The sequence below is a fragment of the Oncorhynchus gorbuscha genome, linkage group LG08, assembly GCF_021184085.1.
Source record: "Oncorhynchus gorbuscha isolate QuinsamMale2020 ecotype Even-year linkage group LG08, OgorEven_v1.0, whole genome shotgun sequence".
NCBI classification, from domain to species: domain Eukaryota; kingdom Metazoa; phylum Chordata; class Actinopteri; order Salmoniformes; family Salmonidae; genus Oncorhynchus; species Oncorhynchus gorbuscha.
Window position 1 is genome coordinate 72,889,562 of NC_060180.1, and position 24,624 is coordinate 72,914,185.

Consider the following 24,624-nt stretch of genomic DNA (forward strand, 5'->3'; position numbering starts at 1 on the left):
CAGTTAATACAGGTAATGAGTGGAGAACAGGAAGGCTTCTTAAAGAAAAACTAACAGGTCTGTGAGAGCCAGAATTCTTATTGGTTGGTAGGTGATCAAGTACTTATCTCATGCAATAAAATGCAAATTAATTACTTAAAAATCATACAATGTGATTATCTGGATTTTTGTTTTAGATTCCGTCTCTCACAGTTGAAGTGTACCTATGATAACAATTACAGACCTCTACATGCTTTGTAAGTAGGACAACCTGCAAAATCAGCAGTGTATCAAATACTTGTTCTCCCCACTGTATATACTGAGGGTACCAAACATTAGGAACAATTGCTCTTTCCATTACATAGTCCGACTAGGTGAATCCACGTGAAAGCTTTTGATCCCTTATTGATGTCTCTTGTTAAATCCACTTCAATCAGTGTAGATGAAGGGGAGCAGACAGCTTAGAGAATGATTTTTAAGCGAGACAATTGGGACATGGATTGTGCATGTGTGCCATTCAGAGGGTGAATGGGCAAGACAAAAGATTTAAGTGCCTTTGGAACGGGGTATGGTAGTAGGTGCCAGACGCACCGGTTTGAGAGTCAAGAACTGCAAGGCTGCTGGGGTTTTCAAGCTCAACAGTTTCCAGTGTGTATCAAGAATGGTCCACCACCCAAAGGACATCCAACCAACTTGACACAACTGTGGGAAGCATCCCGTTGGACTGCTTGCGACACCTTGTAGAGTCCATGACCCGATGAGCTGAGGCTGTTGTGAGGGCGAAGGACATCCAACCAACTTGACACAACTATGGGAAGCATTCGAGTCAACGTGAGCCAGCATCCCCGTGGAAAGATTTCGACATCTTGTAGAGTCTGTGCCCCCAACGAATTGAGGCTGTTCTGAGGGAAAAGGGTTGCACCTCAATATTAGGAAGGTGTTCCTAATGTTTTCTTCTCTCAGATGTAGACGTAGGATCAATATTACACTCATTATTCATCAGTTGATGAATTATTCACCACTTTCCACAAGCAACAAATATTGTGTTGATCTGCTATAATGGAGTCTTTTATTTACCACAACGGTACTGAAGACAATACAGAACAGTTGGTGTGTATTGGAGTGAAATGGGGGTAATGTGGTAGACACTCCGCTTGGTGCACTAGCAACTAGTACAAATAGGGTTAACCCACTTTGCAGTGGTTTGTAATGTGCATATAGCAAATGCCTTGGGACAGGACCTCGCTGCCGAACTGTCAGTCCGATATCTCAACCATTACGCCAAAAGGTGGCTGCAGAATTCACATCTGAGAAGCACTGTAGACTAGTGTGCATGGCGACAGGATCAAATTAGATTATAATACATTAAATTCGGGAGATTAATTGAAATCGCAATTCGAAAATTCGAAGTTACCAGTGGTTTTCAATTAGGATTTTTACGAATAGGAATTCGGGATAGGAATTCTGAATTGTAATGGGATTGACCTCTCTCAGACACTGTTGACCTCTTACTAATCCCAAACATTACTGTATTGGCTTATGTAAGTAAACAGTACTGTACCTTTTATTCACATCTTTTTTTATTTGGTTTATTAGGATCCCAATTAGCCGACCCAAATGACCTTTGGCATCAAAGGCTCCAGTAGTGGTGTATGGTCGCTCGTCAGACCTCCCTGCATGTTGAGTGAGCTCCGTATCCCTCACTGCTTCTGGAAGTGAATCATCAGCCTGTCATGACTTTTTAAAATGTATTTATTTATTTGAACTTTTATTGAACTAGGCAAGTCAGAAGAAATTCTTATTTACAATGACGGCCTACAAAAAGGCAAAAGGCCTCCTGTGGGGACGGGGGGTCTGGGATTAAAAATAATAAATAAATAAATAAATATAGGACAAAACACACATCACGACAAGAAATACAACATTACATAAAGAGAGACCAAAGACAACAACATAGCAAGGCAGCAACACATGAAAACACAGCATGGTAGCACCACAACATGACAACAACATGGTAGCACCACAACATGACAACAACATGGTAGCAACACAACATGACAACAACATGGGAGCAACACAACATGACAACAACATGGTAGCAACACAACATGACAACAACATGGTAGCAACACAACATGACAACAACATGGTAGCACCACAACATGACAACAACATGGTAGCAACACAACATGACAACAACATGGTAGCAACACAAAATGACAACAACATGGTAGCAACACAAAATGATAACAACATGGTAGCACCACAAAATGACAACAACATGGTAGCACCACAACCTGACAACAACATGGTAGCAACACAACATGACAACAACATGGTAGCAACACAAAATGACAACAACATGGTAGCACCACAAAATGACAACAACATGGTAGCAACACAACATGACAACAACATGGTAGCAACACAACATGACATCAACATGGTAGCAACACAACATGACAACAACATGATAGCACCACAACCTGACAACAACATGGTAGCAACATGACAACAACATGGTAGCAACATGACAACAACATGGTAGCAACATGACAACAACATGGTAGCAACACAACATGGCAGCAGCATAACGGGGCTCCACTCTATCCATCTCCCGGGTCCAGGGTCCCAGTCCACACTCTATTCCCTATACAGTGCACTGTACGTTTGATCCAAAGTATATAGGACATTTAGGACTCATACCTCATTGTACCACTGACCTAGTTCCAGACAATGAAGAACACCCTCCTCTACACTAACGCTTCTGAGAGGGAAACAGGGACCCCACCACAGTGCCCTCCCACCTCCACCACAGTGCCCTCTCCCTCCACCACAGTACCCCCCCTTCACCACAGTGCTCCCTCCTCCACCACAGTGCCCCCCTCCACCACAGCCCCCCCCACCTCCACCACAGTACCACAGTGACCCCCTCCTCCACCACAGTGCCCTCTCCCTCCACCACAGTGCACGCTCCCTCCACCACAGTGCCCTCTACCTCCACCACAGTGCCCACTCCCTCCACTACAGTGCCCTCTCCCTCCACCACAGTACCCCTCCTCCACCACAGTGCCCACTCCCTCCACTACAGTGCCCTCTCCCTCCACCACAGTGCCCCTCCTCCACCACAGTGCCCTCTCCTCCACCACAGTGCCCACTCCCTCCACTACAGTGCCCTCTCCCTCCACCACAGTACCCCTCCTCCACCACAGTGCCCTCTCCCTCCACCACAGTGCACGCTCCCTCCACCACAGTGCCCTCTACCTCCACCACAGTGCCCACTCCCTCCACTACAGTGCCCTCTCCCTCCACCACAGTGCCCACTCCCTCCACCACAGTACCCCTCCTCACCTCCTCTCCCTCCACCACAGTGCCCACTCCCTCCACTACAGTGCCCCTCCTCCACCACAGTGCCCACTCCCTCCACTACAGTGCCCTCTCCCTCCACCACAGTACCCCTCCTCCACCACAGTGCCCTCTCCCTCCACCACAGTGCCCACTGCCTCCACTACAGTGCACTCTCCCTCCACCACAGTACCCCTCCTCCACCACAGTGCCCTCTCCCTCCACTACAGTGCCCTCCCCCTCCACCACAGTGTCCTCTCCCTCCACTACAGTGCCCTCTCCCTCCACCACAGTGTCCACTCCCTCCACCACAGTGCCCTCTCCCTCCACCACAGTGCTCTCTACCTCCACCACAGTGCCATCTCCCTCCACCACAGTGTCCTCTCCCTCCACCACAGTGCCCTCTCCCTCCACCACAGTGCCCACTCCCTCCACTACAGTGCCCACTCCCTCCACTACAGTGCCCACTCCCTCCACCACAGTGCCCTCTACCTCCACTACAGTGCCCTGTACCTCCACCACAGTGCCCTCTACCTCCACCACAGTGCCCTCTCCCTCCACCACAGTGCCCACTCCCTCCACTACAGTGCCCACTCCCTCCACTACAGTGCCCACTCCCTCCACCACAGTGCCCTCTCCACCACAGTGCCCCTCCACTACAGTGCCTCTACCTCCACCACAGTGCCCTCTCCCTCCACCACAGTGCCCTCCCTCCCTCCACTACAGTGCCCACTACCTCCACCACAGTGCCCTCCCTAGTGCCCTCTCCCTCCACCACAGTGCCCTCCTCCACCACAGTGCCCCTCCACTACAGTGCCCTCTCCCTCCACCACAGTGCCCCTCTACCTCCACCACAGTGCCCACTACCTCCACCATAGTGCCCACTCCCTCCACTACAGTGCCCTCTACCTCCACCACAGTGCCCACTACCTCCACCACAGTGCCCTCTACCTCCACCACAGTGCCCTCTACCTCCACCACAGTGCCCACTCCCTCCACCACAGTGCCCTCTACCTCCACCACAGTGCCCTCTACCTCCACCACAGTGCCCTCTACCTCCACCACAGTGCCCACTACCTCCACCACAGTGCCCACTCCCTCCACTACAGTGCCCTCTACCTCCACCACAGTGCCCACTACCTCCACCACAGTGCCCTCTACCTCCACCACAGTGCCCTCTACCTCCACCACAGTGCCCTCTCCCTCCACCACAGTGCCCTCTCCCTCCACTACAGTGCCCTCTCCCTCCACCACCGTACCCCTCCTCCACCACAGTGCCCACTCCCTCCACCACAGTGCCCTCTACCTCCACCACAGTGCCCTCTACCTCCACCACAGTGCCCTCTACCTCCACTACAGTGCCCTACCTCCACCCTCCACCACAGTGCCCTCCCTCCACTAGTGCCCTTTCCCTCCACCACAGTGCCCCTCCCTCCACCACAGTACCGCCCCCCCTCCACCACAGTACCCCCCCTCCACCACAGTACCCATCCTCCACCACAGTGCCCTCTACCTCCACCACAGTGCCCTCTCCCTCCACCACAGTGCCCTCTACCTCCACCACAGTGCCCTCTCCCTCCACCACAGTGCCCTCTACCTCCACTACAGTACCTTCTCCCTCCACCACAGTGCCTTCCCCCCGTTAAAACACAGATTGTCCCTGGAGTAAATTTACCCAGCTGTGCATTAGCCGCCGCACTCCACTCGTTCACCCACACACATACAGTACACACTTGATAACACTTAGGAGCGACACGCACATACAGTACACACTTGATAACACTTAGGAGCGACACACACATGCATACAGAGAGAGAGATAGAGGCACACAAATCACTCATCTCTATGTGACCACACGGAAAAAACACACACACATTGACTGGTCTCAGTTTCGGCATGCAGCGAACTGGGCCACAGCTGCATGCATACACTCAATGGCAGGATTAAACAGCCTGTGGTCCCCTTTGAAAAGCGTGGCGGCGGCGGAGCCCGAAATCAGAAGTGATGAGGTCCCCTTGTTACACTTATTGGTTCCCCCCCACATGAGAGACCTCACCATGCTAGAGCACTCCACCCCAATGGACTGAGACTGAGAGGGGGAGTGGGAGGGAGGGAGAGAGAGAGGCAGAGAGAGAGAGATGCAGAAAGAGAGAGAGAGAGAGAGCCAGAGAGAGAGAGAGGCAGAGAGAGAGCCAGGGAGAGAGAGAGGCAGATAGATAGAGAGAGAGAGAGAGAGAGAGAGAGAGAGAGAGAGAGAGAGAGAGAGAGAGAGAGAGAGAGAGAGAGAGAGAGAGAGAGAGAGAGAGAGAGCTCTGAAAGCTCTCACATCTTCAAGGGGTCCTTTTAAATTAGCCAGTGACTAAGAGCTTAGATGCATGGGGCTTGTTATGTTACTGGAGATGTTCCCTGGGCCAACCCAAAGTGAGGTAATTATAGTGTGATACTGGGTGTAGAGACTGTGGCTAATGGGGTGTGGACTGGAAGCCCAGCTGAACTGATGAAGGGCTGGGACTGGAAGCTTATTGAGTGTGTGAGCATGCAAATGTACATTTACATTCAAAGACGCATGTGTACACACACAGACTCATGTAGACCACACACACACACACACACACACACACACACACACACACACACACACACACACACACACACACACACACACACACACACACACACACACACACACACACACACACACACACACACACACACACACACACACACACACACACACACACACACACACACACACACACACACACACACACACACACACACAGTCTTGGTCCAGGAGGCTCCACTGTGTATGCTGAATAATTGACATGCGGTACAATTATAACTGAATGCCAGCTAGGGTCATCACAACCGCTGTCACCATTCAAATGGAATCAAATAATTTCTAATAGACGATAGAAAACCCATAGACCCGTTCTGTATGACTGTATGAAAGATTGTACTTAACAATCTTACTTATAAATACAAATTACAAATTATAAATATAAATTACATCTTATTTTAGGCAATTTTTATCACTGGGATAATTGGTCGAATGAGCAGTAAAGAGTTTCTACAAGGAAGTGAGAAAGTTGCTGTTGCCCAGTACTACGCTCCTAGTGTCCGGGAACTTTAATGCAGGGAAACTTAAATCCGTTTGACCAAATTTCCACCAGCATGTTGAATGTGCAACCAGAGGGGGAAAAAAAACCTCTAGACCACCTTTACTCCACACACAGAGATGTGTTCATAGCTCTCCCTCGCCCTCCATTTGGCAAATTTGACCATAATTCTATCCTCCTGATCCCTGCTTACAAGCACAAAAATGTAAGCAGGAAGCACCAGTGACTTGGTCTATAAAAAAGTGGTCAGATGAAGCAGATGCTAAAGTACAGGACTGTTTTGCTATCACAGACTGGATCATGTTCTGGGATTCTTCTGAGGGCATTGAGAAGTACACCTCATAAGTCACTGGTTTCATCAATAAATGTAAATGCATCGATGATCGTCGTCCCCACAGTGACTGTACGTACATACCAAACACATTATTCAGTAATCAGTACTACAGTATGTGTTTGATATTCAGTAATCAGTACTATGTGTTTGATATTCAGTAATCAGAACTATGTGTTTGATATTCAGTAATCAGTACTATGTGTTTGATATTCAGTAATCAGTACTATGTGTTTGATATTCAGTAATCAGTACTATGTGTTTGATATTCAGTAATCAGTACTATGTGTTTGATATTCAGTAATCAGTACTATGTGTTTGATATTCAGTAATCAGTACTATGTGTTTGATATTCAGTAATCAGTACTATGTGTTTGATATTCAGTAATCAGTACTATGTGTTTGATATTCAGTAATCAGTATTATGTGTTTGATATTCAGTAATCAGTACTATGTGTTTGATATTCAGTAATCAGTACTATGTGTTTGATATTCAGTAATCAGCATTATGTGTTTGATATTCAGTAATCAGTACTATGTGTTTGATATTCAGTAATCAGTACTATGTGTTTGATATTCAGTAATCACTACTATGTGTTTGATATTCAGTAATCAGTACTATGTGTTTGATATTCAGTAATCAGCATTATGTGTTTGATATTCAGTAATCAGTACTATGTGTTTGATATTCAGTAATCAGAACTATGTGTTTGATATTCAGTAATCAGTACTATGTGTTTGATATTCAGTAATCAGTACTATGTGTTTGATATTCAGTAATCAGTACTATGTGTTGATATTCAGTAATCAGTACTATGTGTTTGATATTCAGTAATCAGTACTATGTGTTTGATATTCAGTAATCAGTACTATGTGTTTGATATTCAGTAATCAGAACTATGTGTTTGATATTCAGTAATCAGTACTATGTGTTTGATATTCAGTAATCAGTGTTATGTGTTTGATATTCAGTAATCAGTACTATGTGTTTGATATTCAGTAATCAGAACTATGTGTTTGATATTCAGTAATCAGTACTATGTGTTTGATATTCAGTAATCAGTACTATGTGTTTGATATTCAGTAATCAGTACTATGAGTTTGATATTCAGTAATCAGTGTTATGTGTTTGATATTCAGTAATCAGTACTATGTGTTTGATATTCAGTAATCAGCACTATGTGTTTGATATTCAGTAATCAGCAGTATGTGTTTGATATTCAGTAATCAGTAGTATGTGTTTGATATTCAGTAATCAGTAGTATGTGTTTGATATTCAGTAATCAGAACTATGTGTTTGATATTCAGTAATCAGTAGTATGTGTTTGATATTCAGTAATCAGCATTATGTGTTTGATATTCAGTAATCAGTACTATGTGTTTGATATTCAGTAATCAGTACTATGTGTTTGATATTCAGTAATCAGCAGTATGTGTTTGATATTCAGTAATCAGTACTATGTGTTTGATATTCAGTAATCAGTACTATGTGTTTGATATTCAGTAATCAGTACCATGTGGTATTTTATTTATTAAGAGCTTTGAAATGCATCTCCTGTAAGAAATGTGCTCATGAAATAAAGTTTGCTTTATTGATTGTTTGACTCATGGTTGAGTATAGGCAGGTGTGTGGGCTGAGCTGTAAATTGGTTGTAGATCGTCTAATGCGTTTTAGTGGTTCTCGGTAGGATTGAATCCTTTCTAAATTAGCTAGCATACAAAAAAGACAATGTATCACAGCACTTTAGCAACTATACTAAATGAGTGGTCTAGTGTGTGTGACTATACAGTACAGTACGTATTTATATTGGCCAGTGGGTTTGCAGGTGTTAAACTTTTAAAGGACTGAGGCGTATACTAGCCAGCTTCAGTTAGCTTCAAATTCCAGTTTAGGCTTTATCCGTTCTTTGACGGAGTGTATTGCTCCTCCGCCTGCCACTAATTCTAGCAGGCTTGTAACTGCGTGTGCATGTCGCACATGGCTAGTCGAACACCAAACTCTATATTGAGACAACGCAGAAACATCAACCCATGGGTGAGACAGTGCCACATTTTAATTTTTGCCAAAATCAACATGAAAGAAACGTTTTCTTGCAAGTTCAGCAGGCTATTCTGTTTAAGAATAGCCTGCAAGTTCAGCAGGCTATTCTGTCAAATGAATGATCTTTGCGAGAGAGAGGAAGGTAATCTGATTTCATTGGTCCACATCTCATGCCTCAGTCATTTCATTCAGGGTAAGTGGAGTTAGCACTGAGTTAGCCTGCCCCTGGAGCAGGTTGAATCTGAAGGATTTGTTGCCGTAGAAACGTGCCTGGCTAAAAGGTGAGCCACTTTCGTATGACCGGTTATACCGAGTTAAACTCAGAACTGACCAATGTTACCTCCCTAACTGCTAAAACCTGCTTTGTAGTATAGGGCTCTGGTTTAATATGAGTGTGGTGCTATATGTGTTTTTATTGGAGTGGTGGGTTTGCTGGTGCATTCCATGGTGATGTGGGTAAGGGCTAAAGTGAGCTTGTCAGATCCACTCCGGGGCTGTGGAGTAAAACTCCTAATGGGCTTTGTCATATGCTAATGAGAGCCCACAGCCAGGGCAGGCCCTGCCTACAGCCGCTGCACTCTGACTGGGAGGATCAGGACGGGAGGGGTCTCCCTTTGCCTCTCATCACTCAGCCTGCGCTCCAAGTCGCACCCTATATTTAGTCTATTTAGTGCACCGCCCAATATGGGTGAAAAGCAGTGAACAATGTAGGGAATAGGGTGGCATCTGGGATGGAGCCTCCGCTGGTGGACAGGAAGAAAAGACTTGTATCTTACCTTCATTTTCACTAGTCAGGTCAGAACTAATTCTTATTTTACAATGACGGTCTACCCCGGCCAAACCCTCTCTTAACCCGGACGGCGCTTTCACAATTTTGTGACACAGCCCGGGATCAAACCAGGGTCTGTAGTGATGCCTCTAGCACTGAGATGCAGTGTCTTAGACCACTGCGCCACTTAGGAGCACTTGACGATTCCGTGATGATTAGTCCTTGTCATTTATTGACGGCCGATTGGCATCCCTCCTGATCGTGGCGATGTGTCTCTGTCCGCAGACAGAAAGAGTAGTCAGTCCAGACTTTACCTTTATAAACACACCCTCATTCTGGACTACACACATTACGCCTTCAAGTGGTACAGGGTACAGAGCAGATTATCTCTGCTGAAATGAAATCTTGTCTTCATTTGAATATTGATGCCAGCACGGAGCAAAACTACGTTTCCAGAAATAAAAAACACTGGTATCTTCTTGTCTAATAGATGGTAACCTGACTGGTATCTTCTTGTCTAATAGATGGTAACCTGACTGGTATCTTCTTGTCTAATAGATGGTAACCTGACTGGTATCTTCTTGTCTAATAGATGGTAAACTGACTGGTATCTTCTTGTCTAATAGATGGTAACCTGACTGGTATCTTCTTGTCTAATAGATGGTAACCTGACTGGTATCTTCTTGTCTAATAGATGGTAACCTGACTGGTATCTTCTTGTCTAATAGATGGTAAACTGACTGGTATCTTCTTGTCTAATAGATGGTAACCTGACTGGTATCTTCTTGTCTAATAGATGGTAACCTGACTGGTATCTTCTTGTCTAATAGATGGTAACCTGACTGGTATCTTATTGTCTAATAGATGGTAAACTGACTGGTATCTTCTTGTCTAATAGATGGTAACCTGACTGGTATCTTCTTGTCTAATACATTTACATTTACATTTAAGTAATTTAGCAGACGCTCTTATCCAGAGCGACTTACAAATTGGTGCGTTCACCTTATGACATCCAGTGGAACAGTCACTTTACAATAGTGCATCTAAATCTTAAAGGGGGGGGGGGGTGAGAGGGATTACTTATCCTATCCTAGGTATTCCTTAAAGAGGTGGGGTTTCAGGTGTCTCCGGAAGGTGGTGATTGACTCCGCTGTCCTGGCGTCGTGAGGGAGTTTGTTCCACCATTGGGGGGCCAGAGCAGCGATGACTGGTATCTTCTTTTCTAATAGATGGTAAACTGACTGGTATCTTCTTGTCTAATATATTTTTACTTTCCATTACACCTGTGATCTGCCCATTAATGCATTCACTCCCCCTTATGAACACATCCTCCTTATGAACACATCCTCCTTATGAACACTCCATCTTATAAACACATCGTAATGAAGACTCCTCCTTGTGAATACATCCAAATGAACACTCCTCCTTATGACAAATTTAATGGGTGGCAGATAGCCTTGCGGTTAAGAGCATTGGGCAAATAACTGAAAGGTTGTTGGTTCGAAATCCAGAGCTGTCTAGGTAATACAACTGTCGAGGTGCCTTTGAGCAAGACACTTAACCCTAATTATGACTGAAATGTAACGTGAGCATACTTTTGAATGTATCATACTGAGTATTCTGTGTTTGGTGAGTTTTTAAATCTAGACAGCGTTTATGTGATGTGTATGTTTTTATTGATTCTATGGAACCCAGGACTCTGACAGCACTGACAGCATTTACCTTGCATCACACCTGACTTAAAGAGACAGTGAACTTTAAAAAAAAAGTGACCTATCTCTTTAAATCTTCTATTGTACCCTTTCTCTTTGTGGTATGTTGAGTTGTCACTTTGCAGGCACTGAAACCTAAGCTGTCTGAAAGAGGCTTGAACACCACAGCTTGAGGCCTAGGTATTATCCAGTGCAATCGGAAATTAAAACATGGCAGCTTCTTCTGGATCTTCTTCTGAGTGTAAACCATAGGCCTATATCTTCTTCTGAGTGTAAACAATAGGCCTATATCTTCTTCTGAGTGTAAACAATAGGCCTATATCTTCTTCTGAGTGTAACCAATAGGCCAAGATCTTCTTCTGAGTGTAAACAATAGGCCTATATCTTCTTCTGAGTGTAAACAATAGGCCTATATCTTCTTCTGAGTATAACCAATAGGCCAAGATCTTCTTCTGAGTGTAAACAATAGGCCTATATCTTCTTCTGAGTATAAACAATAGGCCTAGATCTCCTTCTGAGTGTAAACAATAGGCCTATATCTTCTCACAATACAGATCCTCTGTCACAGTAGTTTCAGGGTCAGTAGTGCATATCGTAGCAAAACCTTTTAACAAGGTTCTTATTGGACAGCTCCAGGTACTCCCTCTCTTCTTCAGTCAGTTTCTTCCTCTCAGCAATCGAACACAATCCAGGTGTCTGTTCAACTAGCCTTTTGAGTCAGTGAGCCAGGAAATTGGTGTTGTTGTCTGACTGCAACTCTAAACGGCCCTTTTCAATGCTTTCTTATAAAAGCCTTTTGAGGTCCAGGTACTTGCATTTGCGAGTTATATGTTTTATTTCACCTTTATTTAACCAGGTAGGTCAGTTCACCTTTATTTAACCAGGTAGGTCAGTTCACCTTTATTTAACCAGGTAGGCCAGTTCACCTTTATTTAACCAGGTAGGCCAGTTCACCTTTATTTAACCAGGTAGGTCAGTTCACCTTTATTTAACCAGGTAGGCCAGTTCACCTTTATTTAACCAGGTAGGTCAGTTCACCTTTATTTAACCAGGTAGGTCAGTTCACCTTTATTTAACCAGGTAGGCCAGTTCACCTTTATTTAACCAGGTAGGTCAGTTCACCTTTATTTAACCAGGTAGGCCAGTTCACCTTTATTTAACCAGGTAGGCCAGTTCACCTTTATTTAACCAGGTAGACCAGATCACCTTTATTTAACCAGGTAGGTCAGTTCACCTTTATTTAACCAGGTAGGTCAGTTCACCTTTATTTAACCAGGTAGGTCAGTTCACCTTTATTTAACCAGGTAGGCCAGTTCACCTTTATTTAACCAGGTAGGCCAGTTCACCTTTATTTAACCAGGTAGGTCAGTTCACCTTTATTTAACCAGGTAGGCCAGTTCACCTTTATTTAACCAGGTAGGCCAGTTCACCTTTATTTAACCAGGTAGGCCAGTTCACCTTTATTTAACCAGGTAGGCCAGTTCACCTTTATTTAACCAGGTAGGCCAGTTCACCTTTATTTAACCAGGTAGGCCAGTTCACCTTTATTTAACCAGGTAGGCCAGTTCACATTTATTTAACCAGGTAGGTCAGTTCACCTTTATTTAACCAGGTAGGCCAGTTCACCTTTATTTAACCAGGTAGTTCAGATCACCTTTATTTAACCAGGTAGGCCAGTTCACCTTTATTTAACCAGGTAGGCCAGTTCACCTTTATTTAACCAGGTAGGCCAGTTCACCTTTATTTAACCAGGTAGGCCAGTTCACCTTTATTTAACCAGGTAGGTCAGTTCACCTTTATTTAACCAGGTAGGTCAGTTCACCTTTATTTAACCAGGTAGGCCAGTTCACCTTTATTTAACCAGGTAGGTCAGTTCACCTTTATTTAACCAGGTAGGCCAGTTCACCTTTATTTAACCAGGTAGGTCAGTTCACCTTTATTTAACCAGGTAGGCCAGTTCACCTTTATTTAACCAGGTAGGTCAGGTCACCTTTATTTAACCAGGTAGGTCAGTTCACCTTTATTTAACCAGGTAGGCCAGTTCACCTTTATTTAACCAGGTAGGTCAGGTCACCTTTATTTAACCAGGTAGGCCAGTTCACCTTTATTTAACCAGGTAGGCCAGTTCACCTTTATTTAACCAGGTAGGCCAGTTCACCTTTATTTAACCAGGTAGGCCAGTTCACCTTTATTTAACCAGGTAGGTCAGTTCACCTTTATTTAACCAGGTAGGTCAGTTCACCTTTATTTAACCAGGTAGGCCAGTTCACCTTTATTTAACCAGGTAGGCCAGTTCACCTTTATTTAACCAGGTAGGCCAGTTCACCTTTATTTAACCAAGTAGGCCAGGTCACCTTTATTTAACCAGGTAGGCCAGTTCACCTTTATTTAACCAGGTAGGTCAGTTCACCTTTATTTAACCAGGTAGGTCAGGTCACCTTTATTTAACCAGGTAGTTCAGATCACCTTTATTTAACCAGGTAGGCCAGTTCACCTTTATTTAACCAGGTAGGTCAGTTCACCTTTATTTAACCAGGTAGGTCAGGTCACCTTTATTTAACCAGGTAGTTCAGATCACCTTTATTTAACCAGGTAGTTCAGATCACCTTTATTTAACCAGGTAGGCCAGTTCACCTTTATTTAACCAGGTAGGTCAGTTCACCTTTATTTAACCAGGTAGGCCAGTTCACCTTTATTTAACCAGGTAGGCCAGTTCACCTTTATTTAACCAGGTAGGTCAGTTCACCTTTATTTAACCAGGTAGGTCAGGTCACCTTTATTTAACCAGGTAGTTCAGATCACCTTTATTTAACCAGGTAGGCCAGTTCACCTTTATTTAACCAGGTAGGTCAGTTCACCTTTATTTAACCAGGTAGGTCAGGTCACCTTTATTTAACCAGGTAGTTCAGATCACCTTTATTTAACCAGGTAGTTCAGATCACCTTTATTTAACCAGGTAGGCCAGTTCACCTTTATTTAACCAGGTAGGTCAGTTCACCTTTATTTAACCAGGTAGGTCAGGTCACCTTTATTTAACCAGGTAGTTCAGATCACCTTTATTTAACCAGGTAGTTCAGATCACCTTTATTTAACCAGGTAGGCCAGTTCACCTTTATTTAACCAGGTAGGTCAGGTCACCTTTATTTAACCAGGTAGGTCAGGTCACCTTTATTTAACCAGGTAGTTCAGATCACCTTTATTTAACCAGGTAGTTCAGATCACCTTTATTTAACCAGGTAGGTCAGTTCACCTTTATTTAACCAGGTAGGTCAGGTCACCTTTATTTAACCAGGTAGTTCAGATCACCTTTATTTAACCAGGTAGTTCAGATCACCTTTATTTAACCAGGTAGGCCAGTTCACCTTTATTTAACCAGGTAGGTCAGTTCACCTTTATTTAACCAGGTAGGTCAGGTCACCTTTATTTAACCAGGTAGGTCAGGTCACCTTTATTTAACCAGGTAGTTCAGATCACCTTTATTTAACCAGGTAGTTCAGATCACCTTTATTTAACCAGGTAGGTCAGTTCACCTTTATTTAACCAGGTAGGTCAGGTCACCTTTATTTAACCAGGTAGGTCAGTTCACCTTTATTTAACCAGGTAGGTCAGTTCACCTTTATTTAACCAGGTAGGTCAGTTCACCTTTATTTAACCAGGTAGGCCAGTTCACCTTTATTTAACCAGGTAGGTCAGGTCACCTTTATTTAACCAGGTAGGTCAGTTCACCTTTATTTAACCAGGTAGGCCAGTTCACCTTTATTTAACCAGGTAGGCCAGTTCACCTTTATTTAACCAAGTAGGCCAGGTCACCTTTATTTAACCAGGTAGGCCAGTTCACCTTTATTTAACCAAGTAGGCCAGGTCACCTTTATTTAACCAGGTAGGCCAGTTCACCTTTATTTAACCAGGTAGGCCAGTTCACCTTTATTTAACCAAGTAGGCCAGGTCACCTTTATTTAACCAGGTAGGCCAGTTCACCTTTATTTAACCAGGTAGGCCAGTTCACCTTTATTTAACCAGGTAGGCCAGTTCACCTTTATTTAACCAGGTAGGCCAGTTCACCTTTATTTAACCAGGTAGGCCAGTTCACCTTTATTTAACCAGGTAGGCCAGTTCACCTTTATTTAAGCAGGTAGGCCAGTTCACCTTTATTTAACCAGGTAGGCCAGTTCACCTTTATTTAACCAGGTAGGTCAGTTCACCTTTATTTAACCAGGTAGGTCAGTTCACCTTTATTTAACCAGGTAGGTCAGGTCACCTTTATTTAACCAGGTAGGCCAGTTCACCTTTATTTAACCAGGTAGGTCAGGTCACCTTTATTTAACCAGGTAGGTCAGTTCACCTTTATTTAACCAGGTAGGTCAGGTCACCTTTATTTAACCAGGTAGGCCAGTTCACCTTTATTTAACCAGGTAGGTCAGGTCACCTTTATTTAACCAGGTAGGTCAGTTCACCTTTATTTAACCAGGTAGGCCAGTTCACCTTTATTTAACCAGGTAGGCCAGTTCACCTTTATTTAACCAGGTAGGCCAGTTCACCTTTATTTAACCAGGTAGGCCAGTTCACCTTTATTTAACCAAGTAGGCCAGGTCACCTTTATTTAACCAGGTAGGCCAGTTCACCTTTATTTAACCAGGTAGGCCAGTTCACCTTTATTTAACCAGGTAGGCCAGTTCACCTTTATTTAACCAGGTAGGCCAGTTCACCTTTATTTAACCAGGTAGGCCAGTTCACCTTTATTTAACCAGGTAGGCCAGTTCACCTTTATTTAACCAGGTAGGCCAGTTCACCTTTATTTAACCAGGTAGGCCAGTTCACCTTTATTTAACCAGGTAGGTCAGTTCACCTTTATTTAACCAGGTAGGTCAGTTCACCTTTATTTAACCAGGTAGGTCAGGTCACCTTTATTTAACCAGGTAGGCCAGTTCACCTTTATTTAACCAGGTAGGTCAGGTCACCTTTATTTAACCAGGTAGGTCAGTTCACCTTTATTTAACCAGGTAGTTCAGATCACCTTTATTTAACCAGGTAGGTCAGTTCACCTTTATTTAACCAGGTAGGTCAGGTCACCTTTATTTAACCAGGTAGGTCAGTTCACCTTTATTTAACCAGGTAGGTCAGTTCACCTTTATTTAACCAGGTAGGTCAGTTCACCTTTATTTAACCAGGTAGGCCAGTTCACCTTTATTTAACCAGGTAGGTCAGGTCACCTTTATTTAACCAGGTAGGTCAGTTCACCTTTATTTAACCAGGTAGGCCAGTTCACCTTTATTTAACCAGGTAGGCCAGTTCACCTTTATTTAACCAGGTAGGCCAGTTCACCTTTATTTAACCAGGTAGGTCAGGTCACCTTTATTTAACCAGGTAGGCCAGTTCACCTTTATTTAACCAGGTAGGTCAGGTCACCTTTATTTAACCAGGTAGGTCAGGTCACCTTTATTTAACCAGGTAGGCCAGTTCACCTTTATTTAACCAGGTAGGTCAGTTCACCTTTATTTAACCAGGTAGGTCAGTTCACCTTTATTTAACCAAGTAGGCCAGGTCACCTTTATTTAACCAGGTAGGTCAGGTCACCTTTATTTAACCAGGTAGGCCAGTTCACCTTTATTTAACCAGGTAGGCCAGTTCACCTTTATTTAACCAAGTAGTCCAGGTCACCTTTATTTAACCAGGTAGGCCAGTTCACCTTTATTTAACCAAGTAGGCCAGGTCACCTTTATTTAACCAGGTAGGCCAGTTCACCTTTATTTAACCAGGTAGGCCAGTTCACCTTTATTTAACCAAGTAGGCCAGGTCACCTTTATTTAACCAGGTAGGCCAGTTCACCTTTATTTAACCAGGTAGGCCAGTTCACCTTTATTTAACCAGGTAGGCCAGTTCACCTTTATTTAACCAGGTTTCACCTTTATTTAACCAGGTAGGCCAGTTCACCTTTATTTAACCAGGTAGGCCAGTTCACCTTTATTTAACCAGGTAGGCCAGTTCACCTTTATTTAACCAGGTAGGCCAGTTCACCTTTATTTAACCAGGTAGGCCAGTTCACCTTTATTTAACCAGGTAGGTCAGTTCACCTTTATTTAACCAGGTAGGTCAGTTCACCTTTATTTAACCAGGTAGGTCAGGTCACCTTTATTTAACCAGGTAGGCCAGTTCACCTTTATTTAACCAGGTAGGTCAGGTCACCTTTATTTAACCAGGTAGGTCAGTTCACCTTTATTTAACCAGGTAGGTCAGGTCACCTTTATTTAACCAGGTAGGCCAGTTCACCTTTATTTAACCAGGTAGGTCAGGTCACCTTTATTTAACCAGGTAGGTCAGTTCACCTTTATTTAACCAGGTAGGCCAGTTCACCTTTATTTAACCAGGTAGGCCAGTTCACCTTTATTTAACCAGGTAGGCCAGTTCACCTAGGCCAGTTCACCTTTATTTAACCAGGTAGGCCAGTTCACCTTTATTTAACCAAGTAGGCCAGGTCACCTTTATTTAACCAGGTAGGCCAGTTCACCTTTATTTAACCAGGTAGGCCAGTTCACCTTTATTTAACCAGGTAGTCCAGTTCACCTTTATTTAACCAGGTAGGCCAGTTCACCTTTATTTAACCAGGTAGGCCAGTTCACCTTTATTTAACCAGGTAGGCCAGTTCACCTTTATTTAACCAGGTAGGCCAGTTCACCTTTATTTAACCAGGTAGGCCAGTTCACCTTTATTTAACCAGGTAGGTCAGTTCACCTTTATTTAACCAGGTAGGTCAGTTCACCTTTATTTAACCAGGTAGGTCAGGTCACCTTTATTTAACCAGGTAGGCCAGTTCACCTTTATTTAACCAGGTAGGTCAGGTCACCTTTATTTAACCAGGTAGGTCAGTTCACCTTTATTTAACCAGGTAGGTCAGGTCACCTTTATTTAACCAGGTAGGCCAGTTCACCTTTATTTAACCAGGTAGGTCAGGTCACCTTTATTTAACCAGGTAGGTCAGTTCACCTTTATTTAACCAGGTAGGCCAGTTCACCTTTATTTAACCAGGTAGGCCAGTTCACCTTTATTTAACCAGGTAGGTCAGGTCACCTTTATTTAACCAGGTAGGTCAGTTCACCTTTATTTAACCAGGTAGGCCAGTTCACCTTTATTTAACCAGGTAGGCCAGTTCACCTTTATTTAACCAGGTAGGCCAGTTCACCTTTATTTAACCAGGTAGGCCAGTTCACCTTTATTTAACCAGGTAGGCCAGTTCACCTTTATTTAACCAGGTAGGCCAGTTCACCTTTATTTAACCAGGTAGGCCAGTTCACCTTTATTTAACCAGGTAGGCCAGTTCACCTTTATTTAACCAGGTAGGTCAGTTCACCTTTATTTAACCAGGTAGGTCAGTTCACCTTTATTTAACCAGGTAGGTCAGGTCACCTTTATTTAACCAGGTAGGCCAGTTCACCTTTATTTAACCAGGTAGGTCAGGTCACCTTTATTTAACCAGGTAGGTCAGTTCACCTTTATTTAACCAGGTAGGTCAGGTCACCTTTATTTAACCAGGTAGGCCAGTTCACCTTTATTTAACCAGGTAGGTCAGGTCACCTTTATTTAACCAGGTAGGCCAGTTCACCTTTATTTAACCAGGTAGGCCAGTTCACCTTTATTTAACCAGGTAGACCAGATCACCTTTATTTAACCAGGTAGGTCAGGTCACCTTTATTTAACCAGGTAGGTCAGGTCATCAACTGGGACCTGGCCAAGATAATGCAAAGCAGTGTGATAAAAACAACAACACAGAATTACACACGGAGTAAAACAAAACATACAGTCAATAACACAATAGAAAAATCTATGTACAGTGTGTGCAAATGTAGTAAGATTAGGTAGACTTTAAAAGAAAGCAGCTAAGGAAACAAACATTACTAGTTTAAACAACACTGTCTCACTCTCTAACCGTGGAGACTGTGTCAATATGAAATCTCTCTCGGGTTCCATTCTGGAATTTTATTTTTTTCCCTTTATTTTACTAGGCAAGTCAGTTAAGAACAAATTCTTATTTTCAATGACAGCCTAGGAACAGTGGGTTAACTGCCTGTTCAGGGGCAGAACAACAGATTTGTACCTTGTCAGCTCCGGGGTTTGAACTTGCAACCTTTTGGTTACTAGTCCTTTTGGTTACTAGTCCAACGCTCTAACCACAAGGCTACCCTGCCGCCCCATGTGCTTTGTCTTCTGTGGTCAATTCCATTCAGATATCCACCACAACAAATTTCAATCATAAATACCCGAAAATCCAAATGAATTCAAAAGCTCAATAGTTTCATGAGTTATTCACATCATTTATAAATGATAGAAATCCACAAAGGCATATTCAACAATGCAGTCTGTCTGAAAACTAACCTCACATCCAGCTGGTGTGTCTCAACTACACATTCAATCCACCCCCCCCCCACACACACACCTCCGAAAATGAAAGCTATGGTCAATCCATTCTCCTTGGACAGGGTTGCGGGGTGAATTGATTTAGTAATCCATTTTAATTGGAGACGCTCTCCCTCTTCATGCTTGGCTTGCACGGCCTCGCGCTCTATCTCCCATTTTTTAACAGCCGTGAAAGCATGGGAGACGAGAGGTTAAACAGATGCTTTATAAATCCGGTGGATTTTAAAGCATTTCTATCAATCAAACTGGTGCTGGTGGAGCCAGGTGGTGGTTGTGTTCACATTAAGTGATCATACAGCAGGACACCAAAGGGGAAAATGGACTGAAACAGAGAGGGGCTACCTGGGGCATGTTCAGCTGGACGCAACCTTTTGGAGCATTCAGATAGAAATAGGCTATGTAGAACAACCATGCCTCTCTCAAATGTCGAATAAGGAATCACATCTGCTCTATTCATGGAATTTCTATATGCATCGTTCGACAACGTTTGGCAACTGAAAGTGGCCCTGGACCAATAAGAAACACACAATTTTGTTTTCCGTTGTGAATAAAGAAAAAAAAAACGTTTTCCAAATGAATATGACACCACTGAAGGGTATTAGTAAGGCCTCTTGTTGTTTTGTGGAGAGCGTTGAAGTGCCTCATTGCTTAACAGTCTGACCCAGAACAGAGTGGAAGGAGGCCATTTCATCATTCATTTAATCATTTCAATTTGAATCAATGACAAGCGATACACTTCTTGGTAATTGAGTGGACACAAGAGTGCCCATCAAGTCATACCACTTCAGCAGACTTAATGTTTTCCCTTTTGAGCTTATATCCCACACTAACACATGTGCTGAACATGTGCTGCTGGCAGTGTTACCTGCTAGACTTTGACTCCAAATATCGATTTGTAAACATGTATCATGTGTGGATGACGGATCACCACCTCAAGCTGAACCTCGGCAAGACGGAGCTGCTCTTCCTCCCGGGGAAGGACTGCCCGTTCCATGATCTCGCCATCACGGTTGACAACTCCATTGTGTCCTCCTCCCAGAGCGCTAAGAACCTTGGCGTGATCCTGGACAACACCCTGTCGTTCTCAACCAACATCAAGGCGGTGGCCCGTTCCTGTAGGTTCATGCTCTACAACATCCGCAGTGTACGACCCTGCCTCACACAGGAAGCGGCGCAGGTCCTAATCCAGGCACTTGTCATCTCCCGTCTGGATTACTGCAACTCGCTGTTGGCTGGGCTCCCTGCCTGTGCCATTAAACCCTTCAACTCATCCAGAACGCCGCAGCCCGTCTGGTGTTCAACCTTCCCAAGTTCTCTCACGTCACCCCGCTCCTCCGTTCTCTCCACTGGCTTCCAGTTGAAGCTCGCATCCGCTACAAGACCATGGTGCTTGCCTACGGAGCTGTGAGGGGAACGGCACCTCAGTACCTCCAGGCTCTGATCAGGCCCTACACCCAAACAAGGGCACTGCGTTCATCCACCTCTGGCCTGCTCGCCTCCCTACCACTGAGGAAGTACAGCTCCCGCTCAGCCCAGTCAAAACTGTTCGCTGCTCTGGCCCCCCCAATGGTGGAACAAACTCCCTCACGACGCCAGGACAGCGGAGTCAATCACCACCTTCCGGAGACACCTGAAACCCCACCTCTTTAAGGAATACCTAGGATAGGATAAGTAATCCCTCTCACCCCCCCCCCTTTAAGATTTAGATGCACTATTGTAAAGTGACTGTTCCACTGGATGTCATAAGGTGAATGCACCAATTTGTAAGTCGCTCTGGATAAGAGCGTCTGCTAAATGACTTAAATGTAAATGTAAATGTAATGTACATTTACAGAAAGGTTGACTACGCTTCTTTTGCTTTTCTAGGTAGTGTTAGCTGGCGCAAGTTGGTCATACCTGCGCCAAAACCCTGGTATTTTTCGTCCTTCAGCTTGTTCTCATCTTAAAGCTTGTGGGTCGTTCCAATCCCTTTTTTGACAGCACCCCTTTTGATTTGAACGAAACCTTCCATCCATATTTGCCCCGTTGGTAGAAGAGCTCAGAAAGTTACTTTTTCTGGACCTGAATGACAAAACATTTAGGAGATAGAGGTGCTCAAAGTCGACCCATTTTACATATCTTACCCTGCCATGAGACACATGACTTGACCATTTGTGGAGGTGACAAAAGTGGAGGGACAGTCTCACAATGATTTGGCAGACTGTTTATTTGTTCAACAGTGTGACCAGTAGGTTATATATAGACCGCCATGGTCATTTCTTACTTTTCTAATTTCTCACTTTGATTGATCACCGTTCATCAAGGCCACGGGCAACTATCATGTATTTGACTTGATCCTCGTGACCTCTCTCCTCAAAATGTCATAGGGAAGGCAAGAAGAGGAAACAACAAGAAAAAGAGACAACAAGGAAAGAGGATGCAAGAAAGGTAGGATAATGGACTATTGACATTCACCCCAGGTAAGATGCTTTCACTTTTCCAGTCCTTCTTGATCAACACTCAACTTATGTTGCTGATCAGAAATCACTACTCTCTCCTCTTCTATCCTATCATCTCTCTCTTCTGCTAAATCCTTCTCCGTCCTGTCTCATGATTCTGCCTCTTTCGACCCTACTCTCCTCCCTTTCCACACCCTATGACTTGCACTGTCCCCTTTCCTCCCGGCCCGGCCTGGCCCTCCCATCCTGCTCTGTGGCTGAGAGACTCTTTGAGAGCTTACAGAACAGGGATGCGGGCAGCTGAGCAAAAATGAAGGAAAGCTAAACTTCCGGAGGACCTATCATCCTTTCACTCCCTCCCTGTATCTGCTGCTAAAGCCACTTTTAATCACTATAAATGTCAAGCTTCTTCTTCTAAATTCTAAGAAACTCTTTTCCACCTTCTCTCTCTCCTTAATCCTCCACCATTCCCCCTCCCTCCTCCCTCTCTGCGGACTTTGTCAACCACTTTGAAAAGAAGGTCGACGACATCCGCTCCTCCTTCACTCAGCCTATTGAGTCCACTGGTCCCACTCACATAGACCTACCCTACGCCTTGACTGCTTTCTCCCCTTTCTCTCCAGATGACATCCTACGACTAGTGAGGTCTGGCCGCCTGGCAACCTGCCCGCTCGACCCCATCCCCTCCACCCTTCTTCAGACAATCTCTGGGGACCTTCTTCCAGTCCTCACTTTAATTTGATTTGATTTGATTTGATTTGACTTCCCTCATCAACTCATCCCTGACCACTGGCTGCGTCCCCTCTGGCTTCAAAAATTTCCCGAGTCTCTCCCCTCCTCAAATCAAAATCAAATCAAATGTATTTATATAGCCCTTCTTACATCAGCTGATAGTGCTGTACAGAAACCCAGCCTAAAACCCCAAACAGCAAGCAATGCTGGTGTTGAAGCACGTTGACTAGGAAAAACTCCCTAGAAAGGACTAAACCTAGGAAGAAATCTAGAGAGGAACCAGGCTATGAGGGGTGGCCAGTCCTCTTCTGGCTGTGCTGGGTGGAGATTATAACAGAACATGGCCAAGATGTTCAAATGTTCATAAATGACCAGCATGGTCAAATAATAGGTCTGGACAGGTAGCACATCCGGTGAACAGGTCAGGATTCCATAGCCGCAGGCTGAATAGTTGAAACTGGAGCAACAGCACAGCCAGGTGGACTGGGGACAGCAAGGAGTCATCATGCCAGGTAGTCCTGAGGCGTGGTCCTACGGCTCAGGTCCTCCGAGAGAGAGAAAGAAAGAGAGAAAGAGAAAATTAGAGAGAGCATACTTAAATTCACACAGGACACTGGATAAGACAGGAGAAGTACTCCAGATTCAACAAACTGACCCTAGCCCCCCGACACATAAACTACTGCAACATAAATACTGGAGGCTGAGACAGGAGGGGTCAGGAGACACTGTGGCCCCATCCGATGACACCCCCGGACAGGGCCAAACAGGAAGGATATAACCTCAAGAAACCAACACTCAACACATCTGACATCAAAAACTATAGACCCTTCGTTCTTTTCTCTCCAAAACAATTGAGCATTGATCTGAGCACTGTCTCAGAACGATCTTCTTGACCCTAACCAGTCAGGCTTCAAGACGGGTCACTCAACCGAGACTGCTCTCCTCTGTGTAATGGAGGCTTACTGCACTGCCAAAGCTGACTCTCTCTCCTCTGTTCTCATCCTCCGAGATCTATCCACTGCCTCCGACAACGTGAACCATCAGATCCTCCTCTCCACCCTCTCAGGGCTGGACGTCTCAGGCTCTATCAGATCCTCCTCTTCACCCTCTCGGGGCTGGACGTCTCAGGCTCTATCAGATCCTCCTCTCCACCCTCAGGGCTGGGCGTCTCAGACTCTATCAGATCCTCCTCTCCACCCTCTCAGGGCTGGGTGTCTCAGACTCTATCAGATCCTCCTCTTCACCCTCTCAGGGCTGGGAGTCTCAGGCTCTATCAGATCCTCCTCTCCACCCTCTCAGGGCTGGGTGTCTCAGACTCTATCAGATCCTCCTCTCCACCCTCTCAGGGCTGGGCGTCTCAGACTCTATCAGATCCTCCTCTCCACCCTCTCAGGGCTGGGCGTCTCAGACTCTATCAGATCCTCCTCTCCACCCTCTCAGGGCTGGGTGTCTCAGACTCTATCAGATCCTCCTCTCCACCCTCTCAGGGCTGGGTGTCTCAGACTCTGCACACTGTTGGATTGCATCCTACCTGGCAGGCCTCTCCTACCAGGTGACGTGGAGAGGATCTGTGTCTGCACCACATACTGTCACTACTGGTGTCCCCCAGGGCTCGGTTCCAGTCCCTCTCCTCTTCTCTCTATACACCAAGTCACTTTGCACAATCATATCTTCACAAGTGCAGTACTGTGAGACCACCAGATTTGCCAGTTCTTGCTGTAAGATGTTACCCCACTCTTCCACCAAGGC